The sequence below is a fragment of the Scyliorhinus canicula genome, chromosome 16 (assembly GCF_902713615.1).
Source record: "Scyliorhinus canicula chromosome 16, sScyCan1.1, whole genome shotgun sequence".
Classification (NCBI taxonomy): Eukaryota; Metazoa; Chordata; class Chondrichthyes; order Carcharhiniformes; family Scyliorhinidae; genus Scyliorhinus; species Scyliorhinus canicula.
In genome coordinates, this window is record NC_052161.1 from 98,711,160 (window position 1) to 98,729,817 (window position 18,658).

Genomic DNA, 18,658 nt, shown 5'->3' on the forward strand with positions numbered 1-18,658 from the left:
TTACATTGGAGAGTCCCCCTCGGGATATGTGTCTATGATCAGGTGGTAGGGGTAGGACAATCGGGTGAGGGTCAGCGGTCAACTCCTTCAACATGTAAGCGGAATAAGCTGTCCCTGCTTCCAGATCAGTTACATACCCGCAGACAGTGCCTCAGCCTCATTTCTCAGAGGCGGCGATGGCTGCCTTGCGTGAACCAGTGTTGGAGTGCAGAGGTCAAACTAACTTCTTTCCTCTAACGTACATATGCAAATTCCCAGGGCGCGATTCTCCGCTCCCACGCCGGGTGGGAGAATCGCGGGAGAACCGACAAATTTCATGCCCCCCTGGCGCCCCCCCCGCGATTCTCCCCCCCCCCCCCCCCCGCTCAGAAGAATCGCCGCTCGCCGTTTTTCACAGCGAACGGCGATTCTCCGACCCGGATGGGCCGAGCGGCCTGCTGTTCGCGGCCGTTTCACGACGGCGGCAAACACAACCGGTCGCTGCCGTCGTGAAACGGGAGTGAGAAGCCCGTTTGGGGCTTGTAGGTGGCCTAGCAAGGACAGGCCCACGATCGGTGCCCACTGATCGTTGGGCCGACGTCCAAATCGGACGCACTATTTCCCCTCCCCGCCACATCTTGCGGGGCGACTGAGGGGAACGACGGCCACCGCGCATGCGCGGGTTCGTGCCGTCAGCGTCATGACATCAGCCGCGCATGTGCGGGTTGAAGCCGGCCAACCTGCGCATGCGCGGCTGACGTCATTAGGTGCGCCGGCCGCGTCATTCTTGCCGCGACGCCCTCGCAGCTGAGAGTTACGGAGCGCCGCTCCTAGCCCTGACGGAAGGGGAGAATAGGGGGCGAGGAGCGGCCTCCGAGGCCGTCGTGAAACTCGACCGAGTTCACGACGACCCTCCCGATTTTTCCCGGGAGCGGAGAATTCCGCCCTACCTGCTTGAAGCATGAGGAAAAGACGACTCTTGTTTTGTTATAACCCTCACAGGACTCAGGATGGTCCCACCTGACACTTGGATTTTGCTTAGTTGCTGTATTTCCTAGCTGTGAGTAGGAAATAAGCTACTTTCCACTCACCTTTTCCGGGCTCCTCATTGATTACAATATGTTTTACCTTCCCAATATGTCAGGTCGGAAACATTCATTGTTCATCATTTTGGCAGCACAAACTGACTGCACACTGCGCGTTGCCATGGTAACATGCGGAGGCCCACCCAGCTGGGATTCCCAGACCCGGACTGGGAGTCCCGGGCTGGGACATTTGTGTCGCGTGCCTCAGGTGGGGTTTTACTTTTGAGTTTAGAATAAATCTGTTTGAACCTTCCTCTTCGTGTCTCCTGGATTACTCCAGCCATAAAGCTTCTTATGTTACAGGGTGACCATTTCTTAGTAATACAGTGATGTTACTTTGCATTCTGTAAAGTTTTGAATATATGAATTTGAACAAGAGCTCTAGTAATTATTCAGACGGGATGAATAATATTGTTGTGAAATAATCTTACAGGCCTAGGTTCCAACTGTAAAGAGAAGAAAATGTTTGTGTTGTGTGGTTTTCAACCTGGTCTGATAGCTACAGTAAGAGAAGGGGAGGTGGTGGTGTAGTGGTATTGTCGGTGGGTGAGTGATCCACAGACCTGGGTTCGAATCTCACCACGACATGGAATTAAAATTCTAACGAAGACCATGATGAGCCATCAATTGCACAAGAGACGAGTTGCTATACAAAAGTTAGGCTTTAATAAGCTAGAACTTAGCCCTGCGGTCAACTACAGTAAATGGATGACCGCCGGGCGTTCTGACTATTTATACCTCGGTATGGAGGCGTGGTTAACTCAGCCTCTCGACCAATCGGAGAGCTGTCACATGACTGGTCTTAACCAATCGGTCGAGAGGCATATGACCGACCAGGGCCAATGGTAAGCCGGTGTTCTGCACCAATGGCAGACAGCTATGCAAATCATACCACCACAGACCATGAAACCATTGTTGATTGCCGTAAAAGCACGTCTGGTTCACTAATGCTCCTTTAAGGAAGGAAATCTGCCGTCCTTACCTGGTCTGGCCCACAGCAATGCCGTTGACTCTTAAACACCCTCAGGGACGGGCAATAAATGCTGGCCCAGCCATCGATGCCCACATCCCATGAGCGAATAACAAAAATAAGTCATATTGCAAATTTGGTATGTCTAACTAGCAGCACCACCCCCTCACCCCCCCCCCCCCCATTTCCCCACGTCCAATCAACAAGTTAAATATGGGTTTCAACATGATTCCCCTGAACTCTATGCATTCTGCCTCGTCTTCACCACAAGTCTGGCGGTAATCTCATCAGCAAGGTGGATAGGAGGTTGTTCAGCGGAGGAAGATGCAATCAGGTTACAAAGGGAAACACATGGGTGAGTGATAAGACAAGAAAGTGGAGTATGACGTAGATAAATGTCAAATTATCCATTTGGCAAGAAGGATGGAAAACCAGAATATTAGTCAGAAGGTGAGAAAGTAGTAAATGTTGATATTCTGAGGGATTTTGGGATCCTTGCTCCCTGATTTGGAATGCCGTGAGCAGTTACGTGCTCACCTCAGGAAGGATATTTTGACCTTGGAGGGAGTGCAACGTAGGTTTACAAAAATGATACCTGGACTGCAGGAGTCGAGTTACGAGGAAATTACACAAATTAGACCTGTTTTTGCTAACATTTAGAAGGTTGAGGGGTGATCTGATCACAGTATTCAAGATATTAACAGGGAAATACAGGGTAGATAAATGTAAACTATTTTCACTGGTTGGAGATTCTAAAACTAGGTCGGCATGGTCTATAAATTATGGCTAGTCCGTTCAGGAGAGATGTTAGGAAGAACCTATTCACTCAAAAGGTTTGGAACCCGCTCCTACAAACAGCAGTTGAAGCTGGACCAGTTGTTAATTTTAAATCTCAGCTAGATAGATTTTTGTTAAGCATAGATATTAAGGAATACGTGGCCAAAGGCAGATATATGGAGTTAGGTCACAGATCAGCCATAATCTCATTGAATGGTGGGACATGCTTGAAGGGCTGAATGGCCTACTCCTGTTCCTGTGCCCCTATATTTCTATGGAGCACAAAGTTGACATGCAGATATGGAAAGTAATTAGGAAAGTAAATGGTGTCTGTTGCAATAATCAACAAAAACATGGCTGAACTCCTACATCACCTTCGTCGTCTTGTCCCATCCTATTGGTTCCCTTGGTGGCCAATAATTCCTTTAATATCGATCTCAGTCCTGAATATACTTGTTAGTTGAGCCACAGTCCATTGAGGAATTCCAAAGATTCACAACGTTCCTGGTGAAGAAACATTTCTTCATCTCAGTCCTTATGCAGAGGCTCTAACCCCTAAACCCTCGACCTCCCCGTTATGGGAAACAATTCTGCAGCATCTACCCTTTCAAACCCTCAGTTTCTGGTCAATGGTAAACATCTCCCAGACATCTTTCATGAGGGAATTCAGCGATGGTAATGCCATTGAATGCCAAGGGGTGATGGTTGGATTATCTCTTATTGGAGCTGGTCACTGCCTGGCACTTGTGTGGCGCAAATGTTACATGGCATTGGTATGTGGGTGTATGTTTGTGTTGGGTGGGCGGGTTCGTGTCTCGATGTGAAGGACCCCTCCCTATTTACTGTAGTTAGTTTGTATCACTGGAACTTTGGAATTACTTAGTCACTGTTGTCATGGCATCATTCGTTGATGTCACCAACAAGTCTGATTCTTACTGAAAACATAGGATATTGTGACATCAATCAGCTTAGATTTCAGCTGGAGCAACAGCCCTTACTTCTTGCCTGATGCTTTTTAACACTTACGTTGGTGCAATCACTCGCTACTTACATTGTCGATTGCCTTTCCTTTGAAGTGGCTGTCCTCAGAGTGGCTGCAGGTTGCAGGTAAGGCATCAGTTCAACCTGTTGTTCCTTAAAAAAATTTCGATCCTGCGCTGTGGGCAAAAATTCCAAACAATGGTACACTTGAGAACAAGCCTTTTGCGCGATACCACACACTCTGAATCCCCTTTGGCTGAAGGTCTCATCCCTGAGACTAACTTGTGCAGAAATCGTCACAAGATCTTGTGCTTTGTGGAATGAGCCTGGCTCTCTATCTTTGCCGTGACCCATTTATGTAAAACGTTGGGATGTGAACCAAACAAGCCGGTTATCATAATGACATTGATAAACTCACAGACGTTCATCCACACTGAAAGCACATAGTTTCCCAATGCATGCTTTTTATTGCCAGGAAATTGGTATGACAGAAGGAGAATGTTACGATGTGTAGAATTGAGCATACTGATGGGCTGCCATCTTTCAGATCAAATGTTTTACCCTGTTTGCCCTTTCAGCACAAAAAACCCAAGGCACTATTCAAACAAGAACAGGGTGTTAATGTGTCAGTGTATCAGCAAGTGTGTGCTTTGGCAATTACATTGTTAAGCTCATTTCCTTAATAAAGAATGGTTATTAGCTCAACCACCAAAAGAGTATAACTCTTTTGACACAGCTGGAACAGTTGGGATGGGGGAACCGTAAGGAGCTGGATGCAGAATAAAGTTGCTGAAGGTAAAAGACAAGCTGCTGTATTATTCCTCCATCATATACCAACAGGGCAGCATGGTAGCACATAGTGCAGCATGGTAGCACAGTGGGTGGCACTGCTGCTTCACAGCGCCTGGGTCCCAGGTTCGATTCCTGGCTTGGGTCACTGTCTGTGCAGAGTCTGCACGTTCTCCCTGTGTCTGCGTGGGTTTCCTCCGGATGCTCCAGTCTCCTCCCACAAGTCCCAAAAGATGTGCTGTTAGGTGAATTGGACATTCTGAATTCTCCCTCTGTGTACCCGAACAGGCGCCGGAATGTGGCGACTTGGGGGTTTTCACAGTAACATAATTGCAGTGTTAATGTAAGCCTACTTGTGACAATAAAGATTATTATTACTTGATATTAGCATCTGGCCAATAACTACCCTCACTAAAAAGCAGCTTATCGGTTCATAACCACATTGATGTCAATGGGACCTTGCTGTACATTATTTGTCTACCGTTTCTCATTCAGCGGGTGAGTCACCTGATGAAGGCGCTGTGCTCCGAAAGCTAGTGATTCCAAACAAACCTGTTGGACTTTAACCTGGTGTTGTAAGACTTCTTACTGTGCCGATCCCAGTCCAACGCTGGCATCTCCACATCACCTTCTAACCAGGCCTTTAAAGTAAGACTGTACCAGACTGATTTTTCCGAGCGACGTGATTGAGTGAAGTGGCACCCACTACTTATACCTCCTCCCTGCCATTGACCTTGGGGTGGCAGCATTCTCGGAGATTGAAAAGACATAGGTGTTGAGAGCATCTGCAGTTTGTCAGGCAGATGGTGTGGTTGAGGGACAGTGAATTGGGACAAAGAGGGGAAGCTGTGAAGAAACCCTGTGTGGTGTTTCCTCCTGCATTGCCAGCAGCTGTGGCCTCCGCTCTGCTCCTCTTTATTATAACAGGTGAGCAGGCAGCCTCTCCCTCCAGTCGTTACAGCCAAATACCAATAAGAAATAGGAATAGGGGTAGGCCATTCAGCCCTTCGAGCCTACTTCGCCATTTAATAAGATCATGGCTGATCTAACACTCGCTAAGCCCACTGACCTGCCTTCCCTCCGTAACCCGTAATTTCCTCCTGATTAAAAACCTATCGATCTCAGCCTTGAAAATGTTCGAGGATTCAGCCTCCACAGCTGCCTGGGGTAAAGAATTCCAAAGGTTCATCGCTCTTTGAGAGAAGAAATTCTTCCTCAAATCTGTCTTCAATGAGCACCCCCTTATTCTGCAACCGTGCCCTCTGGTCCTGCACTCTCCCATTAGAGAAAACATCCTACCAACATTAAACCTGTCTGAACCCCCCCCCCCCCCCCACCACCACCACCCCTCCTCTGTTTACCAGGAGCCATTGGCAACCTTCGCCTGCAGGAAAGAGTTTTGTGTGTCAGTGAGAAGTTTGTTTGGAGAATTTGGCTGTTGTGCTGAAGCAGGGGATAGTCTGTGTGTGAGAAGGGGGTAAGTGAAGGGTGTAATGGTGTGGGTGCTGTCAGTGTTACTACTGAACATCTTTGTGTCTGTTCTTTCAGACGCATTCAGGGAGCCGCTGTCATTGCTGACTAGTCACTGAATTCCTCTGCATTTCAACCTGTCTAAATTAAACGAGTTCATAAAGACAGCGCAGAGAGGAATGTGGGCAGAATCCTTTGCAGGAGCCTTCAGTAGGAGGCTTTGAAGTGCAAAAGCAAAATAATGCAAATACTGGAAAAATAGAATACTGGCTTAGCGCAGGTCTGGAAGCATCTGTGGAGAGAGAAAGGGATCAGGGTGGGCACAGAGGATGCTTGTGTGGGGGAGGAACTTCGATAGGGGCTGGTTTGGCATATGGGCTGGTTTAGCACAGTGGGCTAAACAGATGGCTTGTAATGCAGAACAAGGCAGCAGCACGGGTTCAATTCCCGTGTCGACCTCCCGCAAAGGCGGCGGAATGTGGCGATTTTTCACAGTAACTTCATTGAAGCCTACTTGTGACAATAAGTGATTATTATTGCCAGGTTGACCCCAATCGCCTGTTTCTGTGTTGGGATTTTCTGGGTGAATTGTTCTTCTCTCAGGCACGCTGAACATTCTAGACTGATTGCTGCACAGTTCAGCCACCCAGACATTTCTACAATGGAGACGTGGGACTGACAGACAAGTACTGAAGGTGCTGAGTCATCCAGGGCACTGGTTGTTTCCGCTATCTTGTTCTCTCTGGGCATAGGCAGAATAGGTGCTGGCTATGTGGTGTCTGAGCCTGAGAAACTTCGCAGCTGGACCCCTGCCTGGTCCACATTTATTTCATAATTTCCACATGTGCTCCAAGAGCCTCTGGTTAGCAATCAGACGCAGAGACCATGGCCTTCCTCTTGTCCACAGCCTAAAGACCAATTTCAGCACCTGTACTGCCAACCCACCTTGAAACTCAACCTCTTGGATCGCATGGATTGAGTTAGACTTTTCAATTCTCTTCCCACATATAGTCGTGCAATAAGGCAGATATTCATCTGTTTCCATGGCTATTAATTCCTGGAACAGGTCACTAGTTTGTTGCTATGGGTTTATTGCTTGAGGGGCGCCATTTAACAGCAAGCGTGGCTGACCAGGAGTCTCACCCGCTCTTTCCACCAGCATGTTTGGAAGGACTTTCAAGTTGTCAACCTGTTTGATCGTGTTCGTAACGCACATTACCTTGGCCATCAGATCCTGAGGTGGGACTCGAACCTGGAGCTTCCAGCTCAGAGGCAGTGGCCGGTATCCACTGAGCCACTAGCCTGCTTGAGTAAGACATTTCTTTAAATTTCTTAAGATTTTGATGACTAGTAAATTAACATCATCACTTGAAACAGAAGTTCCTGCCTTGTCCTTCCCTGGTACATGCTGGACTGCTTATAAGGTCGGAGCCCCACACTGATGTCCAAATAGATCTCTGTCCTCCCAGACAAATTATTACAATCTCCAGGCGAATTCTCTAGCTCTACCAATTCCAGATTTACCATATTCACCTCGGTTTTGTTGTTAGAATGTTCTTCAAACTGTGAACAATCCTGCAATGCATTCTAAAAGAAAAACACTTTGAATAAGAGTGAGTGAAAAGTGTTCATCAGTGCATATATAGAAGCCTCTATTTACAACTTAGAGATGGATTTTTTTCTCGTGATTAAGTAGTCTGCTTTCCACTAGGATCTTTGGCCTGCTGAACAAGGTGCCTCTTGTAACCATCATTTCCACTGTCCCATGACTTGTTAAAGTCCCTGGCATTCTGAATTGATTTCTCTGTGAATCTATTTGATTGTGAATCATTGCAATAACTGGAATAATCGCGTGCATGAATTACCATTGTTTGTCAAACTGTCGCAAAACAGGACACTGCTAAACCTCAGTCCATTGGCTTTGAAGATGTCCTATACATTTCTGCCACATCGCTGTGTGCTATACACTCTAAATGTTGAACGCTAAATGTTACAGAGTCATAACCTTACAAAGTGAACATATTGTAGTGTATTGAAAATTATACTGTATTGTGAGTTTTAGTCACATGAGGCTACTATACATAAATGTACCAGCAGAGGGAGTCGGGTAGGTGAAGATAATAAATGATCCATGCTTAACAGTTCATGTAGTTATAATTCTAAATGTCTTTGGCTGAATGCATAACTGTTCCTGTCCCACAATCTTCACCAAAATCAATTCTGACTTTCTGATAGGCCTATGTCGTTCTACTTATTAGAGTATATATTTATAGAGGGGGAATCATTTGCCACCAGATAAATATGACCTGATTTATTCTCAGTAAATAAATGACATCACATACAGACCTCAAATGCAACTTTTACATTCATTCAACTACCCTTTTGATTATACAGTCGTACTCCTTTAGTCAACTCCTCCGATGATTGCTGTCAATTCCTCCTCCTGCATTCCCAGGTTCTGCCTCAGTCAGGGAATAGACAGAGACTGCATGCCAACATGGCCAACGTGGAATCTTGATATTGGGTAGGGGACTGTGATAAAGCCAGGGACTCAGTCTGACTGGGTCCTCTTCATGTCTGCCTCAAATCACCTGCTTCTGATAACTTCATTGCTGCCTTGTTTCAGATCTGGGCTCGACTATTCGAAAGCCATCCTGGCCGGGCTCTCACATCCCATAAATTCTGCTGCCCTAATGCAAAAGACCCAGGTCCCGTTCGCCCATCACCTCCTGGTGCACACGTTGGCTCCTGGTTCGCCGAAAAGAAAGTCGATTTTAAAATTCTCATCCTTTAAATTCTTTCATGGCCTTAGCCCTCCCTACCCCTCCAGGCCTACAGCCCTCTCCAGTTTTCAGTGCTCCACCAGTTGCGGTCTCTTACATTAAAATGTCTTGACCGCTCCACCGTCAGTGGCCTTTCTTTCAATAGCTCTGGCAGTCCCGGCCTGAGTCTTTCTGACTCCCAATTTCATTCACCTTGACCCCTAAACATGTCTCTTCGGTCAAATCTTCGGCCCTCTCATCTCCTTGGCTCAGATTAGATTTTCCCCAGTGACGCTGAAGTGAAGCACCTTGGGACATTTGGCTCTGTAAAAGGTGCAATTTGAAAACCATGAATGGCTGGCTGGCCTGAGAGGAGTATCACATGGTTGTTCATTCCTGGAGACTTGCTGTGCATTCCAAAATAAATCAGTCGCCAATAATTTGAAAATCGAAAGCTGATACAGGCCTGCAAAATGTTTGGCATTCTCACCCATTTTGATCAGTTTGTCAATGTCACAGAGAGCAGACTTGGTGACAGAGGAGTTCAAAAGGACATTGAGGCTGTGAACAGTCCTATTCAGCCTGTGGCCAAGGAGCAGAATGCAATTAGTGGTGAGGTGCAGACACGGTCTTTATTTTTATTTGTTTGCAGGTGGTGGGCGTCGCTGGCTAGGTCAGCGTTTGCTACCTGTCCCTAATTTCCCTTGGAAAGGTGGTGCAGCAGCTGTGGGATCAGTTGGGAGCACTCTCTCCTCAGCATCACAAAGTTTCTGGTGCAAGTCCCACTCCGGGGTTAGCATTTCCATGCAGCACTGAGGCAGTGCTGATTGGTGGAGTCGTTGCCATGGGAAATGCAGCATGCAACGCCAATCAGAGCTCACCAGGCAACCAACCAGCACTTTCTTTCCATGTAGCATAAATTGTTGTTCCTCTGTCACCGTTGGGAATTCTTGCAAGCTATACTGATGAGTGCAACATGAAAACTTTGATGCCATGTCTCTTTTTTTCAGCAATGCTCAAATATTTAATTGACAGTGAAGTGCTTTGAGATGTCCAATGGTTATGAAAATTGCTATCAAAGTGCAGGGACGTTTTTCTTTATATTTCTTTTCTGGTGGGGCCAGGAACTATATCTTTTATTTTCTTGACTCTATTTGCATTCAGCTTAGTGGGAAAGTTGCTCTCATTGAGATCTCTCATCCATGGTCCCATTCTGAAGTTCATTCTGTGGAACGAATATGTCTGAATAAATCTCATGTGTGCCCTCTCCAAGCTCTCGGCATCCTTCCTAAATTGTGGTGCTTGGAATTGGTGACAAAACCCTAGTGAATTAAACCAGTGTTCTATAAAAGTATTAATCTCACTTCCTTGCCTTAACATAACTTCTCTGTAAACGGTGCTGCTATTTATAAAACTAAATAATCCTTTCGCTGTTTTATTAACCTTCTCGACATGTCGTGCTACTTTCAAGGACTTGTGTACAAATGTGGCCAGGTCTCTCAATTCTTGCCTTCTGTTCCAAATGGTATTAATTTGGGTTAAGTGGAAGGTGGATGGGAACAACAGTCACTGTGATGAATGTAGGAATGGTGCAGTAAGGTTTAAAAGCCTGGGTTAGTGTGTGTGTGACTGCTGCGGTCATGTTTTCAAAGAAATCCTAGTTTGAAGGATAACAAAGGACTTGGGAGTTTGGGGTGCAATTAAACCATCGTTAAAAAACTTGTATTAAGGGGAATTTCATGTGGAGTTAATTTGATTTCAGCTTGGTTTGATGATGTCGTTACTGGGTGGAGCTACGTTATCAGGCATTTTGCAGAAAGCAGTTAAGTTGTGAATTAGATGAAGCCGTGAACAGAAGTCAAAATGTTGCTCTCTGCAGTTCAGTTAAATGAAATGTCTGTAGACAGGGGAATAGTGTGGCTGGAAAGGTGAACAAACCAGCTAAAACTGCTTTGGAAGGAATGCAGCTAGAGTATCTGCACAGTTCTGACAGGCTTCAGGTCTTTCCTTTAAAACATGGCACAAGATCTCTTTTTTTGTTGTTTAAAATTTTTTTTTTTTATTGTACCCAATTCATTTCTTTCCAATTAAGGGGCAATTTAGTGTGGCCAATCTACCTAACATGCACATCTTTGGGTTGTGGGGGGTGAAACCCATGCTGACACGGGGAGAATGTGCAAACTCCACACGGACAGTGACCCGGGGCCGGGATTCGAACCCGGATCCTCAGCAACGTAGTTACAGTGCTAACCACTGTGCCATGTGCCACTCTAGATCTCTCTTTCTTAAGGAACATCTCTGTAAAGCAAGTAATCCTGAGTGCTAAAGATATTTTAACAGTGGATTGAGATCTGAGATGGTGTTTTCTTATTGTTTGAGTGGCAAGAAAGATAGCAGTTAAGGGTATTGTATTCACTGTATTGCGTGGCAGTGTTTTAACGGTAATTGTAAACTGTTTTCTAGCGTGATGTTAAAGATATTTTAATACTGCTGGTCATAAAATGTGTTTTCAATCCCTATTTCTTTGTGCAATCACTTCTGAAGCGAGGTATCCTTTCCTCACAGTCTTACAAAATTAAAATAAAATATTGGGTTTTCTGTACAGTATCCAAGCCATTGTTGTGGTCTGGTCTGGGATCGGAATACCATGCATTCACTTGTTTCAGGAAGGCAGTGTTTATATTGCACCGTTGAGTCATTTACATATTGTGCAAGTGGGCTAACAAATAAAAAACTGTGCGTGTGAAGAACAATGATGTGGGAACGGGAAGAAATGCTTTGGGTCTTGTCTTAGCCTTGTGAAAATGGCATAGACTAGTTTATACGGTCAGAGGGATGGAGGATTCCTCATCTGTGGTGGGCGAACTACAGGCTCGGAACAAACAAAGCAAAATTCTTCAGTAACTGTTGGGTGGCCTTTGTAATTGTAGCTCATCCCCTACCTCCGAGCAAGTCACATTGTTGAATAGGGATGTGTTGCACGTTATTTGGAGAGTCACAGGTATCAATCAGGTCTTGGTTGTTCGTATTCTTTTGTTCTAGGGTGCTCGGGCCGAGCAAAAGTAAATTTGGGATTGGAGAACAATATTGCACGGAGTATGATGTAGAGTAACATGATGGTCGTCTGTACGTCAAGTTGAGTTTGGAAGGGGCTAGCATGGAGACAACACGCTCACAGGGCAGTATCTTGAAGATGTATACAGTTATGGATTAATGGTATGGATTAACAATAAATGGTCTACATTCAACAAAACAAACATCCAGACTTCACGAGATACCAAACAACCTTACTGCATATTCCAGCCTCTGAATGAGGAGGTAGTGGATTGAAGTCCCACTTAGCAGAATTAAACGCAGACTGTAACTAGTGGTGGGGCACTGAGAGAGTGCTGCACAGTCTGGTGAGATGTTAAAGCTGGGCTCTGCCTGTCCTCCCAGGTGGACACGGAAGATCCCATACACTATTTTGAAGAAGAGCAGGCAGCTTTCCTTGCCACCAAGGCCAATATTTACCCCGCAACCAATGTCACAAAAGCAGATGGCCACGATCAAATTTCTGCATGTGGGAGCTTGCTGTGCGGAAATTGGCAGCCACATTTCCGACATTACAACTGTTACTACATTGGCTCTGACACTGTTAAAGGACAGTCTAACTAACTGAGCAAAGCCCCTGGTGCTTGTTGCAAAAGGTTGTCATGTGAGAGTACCTTTAAGAAATGGGTGTTTATGACTTCCGGTGGCAGCGATGACGTAGGGAGCTGCACATGTGGGAGCTCCTGATTCAAACGGACTTTTCGGCTCTTTTTAGAGCCCAAAACGGATTTTTTTCGACGCCTCCCGATGGGAGAAGGTGTGCTGATCGACTTCCTCCGCATTTCATGACTCGAACTTGGAGTGGAAAAGGGGAAAAAACGGCAGCAGCTCCCCAGAAAAAACGGGGGAAGGATTCCAAGATGGTGGCCGGCGGAGCACCAGAGGAGTGGAGGCTGTGGGCGCAGGAGCAGCAAACTGCTCTCCTGCGCTGTTTTGCAGGCTTTAAGGCTGAGGTGCTGAGCTCACTGCAGGAAACGAATAAAAGGCTTTCGGAGATTCGGACAACCCAGGGTGCTGCCATCCAGGCTTTGCAGATGCAGGCCGCTGAACATGAGGAGGAGGCCGTGGTCCTCGTGAGTAAGGTGGAAGGGCACGAGGCACTCCATAAGAAGTGGCATGGCCGCTTCGAGGAGCTTGATCACTGCATGAGGCGGAAGAATCTGAGGATCTTGGGCCTTGCGAAGGGACTGGAGGGGTTGGATCTGATAAACTACGTGGCCACGATGCTGAACTCGCTAGTGGGGGCAGGATCTTTCCATCTGCCCCTGGAGCTGGAGAGAGCCCACAGAGTACTGGCCAGGAGGCCTAAGGAGAATGAACCCCCGCGTGCGGTGCTGGTGAGGTTCCACCGGTTCAGTGATCGGGAGTGTGTGCTGCGCTGGGCCAAGAAGGTGAAGAGCAGCAAGTGGGAGAATGGGGTAGTACGGATCTACCAGGATTGGAGTGCGGAGGCTAAGCGGCGGTCTGGGTTTAATCGGACGAAGGAGGTGCTCTATAAGAAGAAAATAAAGTTTGGAATGTTGCAGCCTGTGCGCTTGTGGGTAACTTATCTGGAGAGGCATTATTATTTTGATTTCCCGGAGGAGGCGTGGGCCTTCGTGCGAATGGAGAAGCTGGACTCGGACTAGGGGTTGGGGGTTGCGGGGTCGGTTGTAATGCTTTATTGATGGTTTCTGCTGTTGCTATGTTTTTTTTCTGTACTTTTGTAATTTTGATATGGTTATTTATTGGAGTGTTGTTCTGTTTTTGTTGGGGGGCACTGTTTGGGTTTTGTATTTTGCGGGGGGGGGGCTGGGGGGGTTTGTTGCATTCTGTATAGGGTTGGGGGTATGGAGTGGGGCTGGTATTTGGGAGCTGCATCAGAAGGGTGTGGTGGGGCAGTGCGAAAGCGCGGACTTTCTTCTGGTTTCCCGCGTTGCGGGGCTGGGGGTTGGAGATGATGACGGGGGGTGGGGGGGGGGGGCCTTAACACTGGTTCCTCCCCGCGCTGGAGCAGTGCCTTGAGGAGTGACAGGATGGGGGTTGATCCCACTTTGGGAGGGGTCGGGTTTTTGGCGGGAGTTTCCGGGGTCAGCAGAAGTTAGCTGACCCACGGAAGTACAATGGAGGACGGTTCGCGGCTAGGAGGGTTCCTAGCCTTGGGGGGGGGGGAGGGAGGGGGGGAAAGGGGAATACCGGGTTGCTGCTGGCAGGGTCAGGAAGGAGCTTGTGTGGGCTGGGGGGACAGAGATGAGGTGTTGTCGCTGTAGGGACTGGGTCGGGCGGGGGGTGCTGGCCTGGGGCGGGCAGTCGACGGGCTATGGCTAGTCGATGGGGGAGGGGAGCGGGACGCCCTCTGATCCGGTTGGTCACCTGGAATGCGAGAGGACTGAATGGGCCGGTGAAGCGGTTTAGGGTACTTGCTCATCTGAGGGGGCTAAAGGCAGATGTGGCAATGCTTCAGGAGACCCACCTGAAGGTGGCGGACCAGGTCCATTTGAGGAAGGGGTGGGTGGGGCAGGTTTTCCACTCCGGGCTGGATGTGAAGAACCGGGAAGTGGCGATTCTGGTGGGGAAAAATGTGTCGTTTGAGGCATCTGAGGTGGTGGCGGGTAAGGGGGGTAGGTTTGTTATGGTAAGCGGCAGGCTACAGGGAGAGAAGGTGGTACTTGCTACTGTGTATGCCCCAAATTGGGATGATGCGGGCTTTATGAGGTGTATGCTGGGACGTGTCCCGGATCTAGAGGCGGGAGGTCTGATTATGGGGGGCGACTTCAATATGGTGTTGGATCCTTCATTGGATCGGTCCAGTTCAAGGACGGGTAGGAGGCCGGCAGCGGCCAAGGTGCTGAGGGGGTTTATGGACCAGATGGGAGGGGTGGACCCATGGAGATTTGTGAGGCCGAGGGCACGGGAGTACTCTTTCTTCTCCCATGTACATAGGGTTTATTCTCGGAAAGACTTCTTTGTGGTGAGTAGGGGACTGATTCCGAGAGAGGAGGAGGCCAAATATTCGGCCATTGCAATCTCCAACCACGCTCCGCATTGGATGGAGTTGGAGATGGGGGAGGTGCGGGACCAACGTCCGTTGTGGCGGTTGGATGTGGGGTTGTTGGCGGAGGAGGAGGTGTGCAGGAGGGTCTGGGCAAGTATTGAGGGGTACCTCGAGGTGAATGATACGGGGGAGGTCCGGGTGGGGATGGTCTGGGAAGCCCTGAAGGCAGTGATTCGTGGGGAGCTGATATCCATCCGGGCACACAGGGAGAGGAGTGAGAGGAGTGAGACGGATAGACTGGTGGGGAAGATCCTGGAGGTAGATAGGAGTTACGCGGAGGCACCAGAGGAAGCATTGTTGGGGGAGAGGCGCAGCCGACAGGCTAAATTTGATTTGCTGACCACTAGAAAGGCGGAGGCACAGTGGAGGAAGGCACAAGGGGCAGTGTACGAACATGGTGAAAAGGCGAGTAGGATGCTGGCTCATCAGCTCCGCAAGCGGGATGCGGCTAGGGAAATCGCTGGAATGAGAGATAAGAGTGGGAATGTGGTGCGGAAGTGGGTAGAGATGAATGAGGTCTTCAAGGACTTTTGCGGGGAACTGTACCGGTCGGAGCCAACGGGGGAGAGGAGGGGAATGGAGAGTTTTCTCGACGGGCTATCTTTCCCGAAGGTGCAGGAGGAGAAGGTGGAGGGGTTGGGGGCGCCGATTGAGCTGGAGGAGCTGGTTAAGGGGATCGGGCAGATGCAGTCAGGGAAGGCGCCGGGGCCGGATGGGTTCCCGGTGGAGTTTTATAAAAAGTTTGTGGACCTAGTGGGCTCCTTGCTGGTGCGGACACTGAATGAGGCGTGGGAAGGGGGGGCTTTGCCCCCGACGATGTCACGGGTGCTGATTTCTTTAATCTTAAAGAGGGACAAGGACCACCAGCAATGTGGTTCATACAGGCCCATATCTCTCCTTAATGTGGATGCCAAAGTGCTGGCAAAGATCCTGGCCACCAGGATAGAGGACTGTGTGCCAGGGGTTGTACACGAGGACCAGGTTTTGTGAAGGGAAGGCAGCTGAACATGAATGTGCGGAGGTTGTTGAATGTCATCATGATGCCGGCGATTGAGGGGAAGGCTGAGATAGTGGTGGCACTGGATGCGGAGAAGGCCTTCGATAGAGTGGAGTGGGGGTACCTATGGGAGGTGTTGGTGAGGTTTGGATTTGGTGAAGGGTTCATTAGATGGGTGAGGCTGCTATATGAGACCCCGATGGCGTGCGTGGCCACGAATGGGAGGAGCTTGCAGTACTTCCGGCTTTACCGAGGGACCAGGCAGGGTTGCCCCCTGTCCCCCTTGTTGTTTGCATTGGCAATCGAACCGTTGGCGATGGCGTTGAGGGATTCAGGGAGGTGGAAGGATTTGGTGCGGGTGGGGAGGAGCATAGGGTGTCGTTGTATGCCGATGACCTGCTACCGTATGTGGCGGACCCGGTGGGAGGGATGCCGGGGGTGATGGAGCTGCTAGCTGAGTTTGGGACCTTTTCAGGCTATAAACTAAATCTAGGCAAGAGTGAGGTGTTTGTGGTGCACCCTGGGGACCAGGAGGAGGGAATTGGTAGGCTCCCGCTTAGGAGGGCAGGGGAGAGTTTTAGGTACCTGGGGGTGCAGGTGGTCAGGGACTGGGGGACTCTTCACAAGCATAATTTCACCAGACTTGTAGATCAGTTGGAGGAGGAGTTCAAGAGGTGGGACATGCTGCCATTGTCATGGGCGGGGAGGGTGCAGTCCGTCAAAATGACGGTGCTTCCGAGGTTCTTGTTCCTCTTTCAGTGCCTGCCCATCTTCATCCCCAGGGCCTTCTTTAGGAGGGTGACTAGCAGTATTTTGAGCTTTGTGTGGGCACATGGGACTCTGAGAGGGAAGAGAATTTTCCTGGAGCGAGGGAGGGATAGAGGCGGGCTGGCGCTGCCCAACCTTTTGGGGTACTATTGGGCGGCCAATGTGTCAATGGTGCGTAAATGGGTGATGGGGAGGGGGGGGGGCGGCGTGGAAAAGAATGGAGATGGCGTCTTGTAGATGTATGAGCCTGGGTGCCCTGGTAATGGCGCCGTTGCCGCTCTCTCCTAAGAGGTATACTACGAGCCCGGTGGTGGCGGCGACCCTGAGAATCTGAGGACAGTGGAGACGGCATAGGGGGGAAACAGGGGGCTTGATGGAGGCTCCACTAGGTGGAAATCATCGGTTCATCCCGGGGAACACTGATGGGGGATTTAGGGGGTGGCAAAGGGTGGGCATCAGTAAATTGAGGGACCTGTTTATTGGCGGGAGGTTTGCGTGCCTCGGGGAACTGGAAGATAAATTTGGGCTCCTCCAAGGGAACATGTTCAGATACTTGGAGGTAAAGGTGTTTGCTAGATGACAGGTGGAGGAATTTCCTTTGCTGCCCTCACGGGGGGCGATAGACAGAGTGCTTTCGGGGGTGTGGGTCGGAGAGGGGAGGGTGTCTGACATCTATAAGGTAATGCAGGAGGTGGAGGAGTCGTCAGTGGAGGAGCTGAAGGCTAAATGGGAGGGGGAACCAGGGGAGCAGATAGAGGACGGGACTTGGGCGGATGCCTTGGAGAGGGTCAACTCTTCCTACTCATGGGCGAGGCTTAGTCTCATCCAATTTAAGGTGCTGCATCGGGCCCATATGTCTGTGACTTGGATGAGCAGGTTCTTTGGGGGTGAAGACAGGTGCACCAGGTGTTTGGGGAGTCCAGCGAATCATGCCCATATGTTCTGGGCATGCCTGGCACTGGAAGAATTCTGGGAGGGTGTGGCAGGGACGGTGTCGAGGGTGGTTGGATCCGTGGTCAAACCAGGTTGGGGACTCGCGATCTTTGGGGTTGCGGCGGAACCGGGAGCGCAGGAGGCGAAAGAGGCCGGTGTCATGGCCTTTGCGTCCCTTGTAGCCCGACGAAGGATCCTGCTGCAGTGGAAGGATGCAAGGCCCCCAAGTGTGGAGACCTGGATCAGTGACATGGCAGGGTTTATCAAACTGGAAAGGGTCAAATTCACCCTGAGGATCAATACAAGGGTTCTATAAACGGTGGCAGCCTTTTCTGGACTTTCTGGCTCAAAGATAGGTGTCTTGGTCAATAGCAGCAGCAACCCGGGGGGGTGGGGGGGGGGGGGGGCAAGGGGGGTGTTCTTTATTATTGTTTCTATTTTTTCTATGGTTATTTAACTTAATATTGTGTTAATTTGAGTTGCTGTTAATATGTTTTGTTGTTCTTGAAAATGGGCGAATATTTATGACTGTTATCATTATTGTTATTGTTGGTATTTTATTGCGGTTCGTTGTTATATAAATACGAAATTTTTCAATAATAATTATTTTTACAAAAAGAAATGGGTGTTTATAAATGGGTGTGTATATAAATATCTGTAGTCCTCCTCGTGTGCGAGGCTTAGCCTCATTCAATTTAAGGTGCTACATAGAGCCCATATGACGGGGACAAGGATGAGTCGGTTCTTTGGGGGTGAGGACAGATGTGTCAGGTGTTCGGGAAGTCCAGCGAACCATGTCCATATGTTTTGGGCATGTCCGGCACTGGAGGAGTTCTGGAAGGGGGTGGCAAGGACGGTGGCGAGGGTGGTGGGATCCAGGGTCAAACCAGGATGGGGACTTGCGATCTTTGGGGTTGGGGTGGAGCCGGGGGTACAGGAGGCGAGAGAGGCCGGAATACTGGCCTTTGCGTCCCTAGTTGCACGAAGAAGGATACTGATACAGTGGAAGGACGCGAGGCC

General features: G+C 48.9%; 1 long non-coding RNA gene across 1 annotated transcript in view; it reads left to right on the forward strand.

Moving 5' to 3' along the window:
* Window positions 1–3,798: 3,798 nt before the first annotated feature.
* The window catches only part of LOC119950633, a 64,693-nt gene continuing 49,833 nt past the window's right edge, over window positions 3,799–18,658 (forward strand). The window contains exon 1 of the long non-coding RNA XR_005457378.1: window positions 3,799–3,918. This is a non-coding gene — a long non-coding RNA (uncharacterized LOC119950633). The remainder of the gene's footprint in view (window positions 3,919–18,658) is intronic.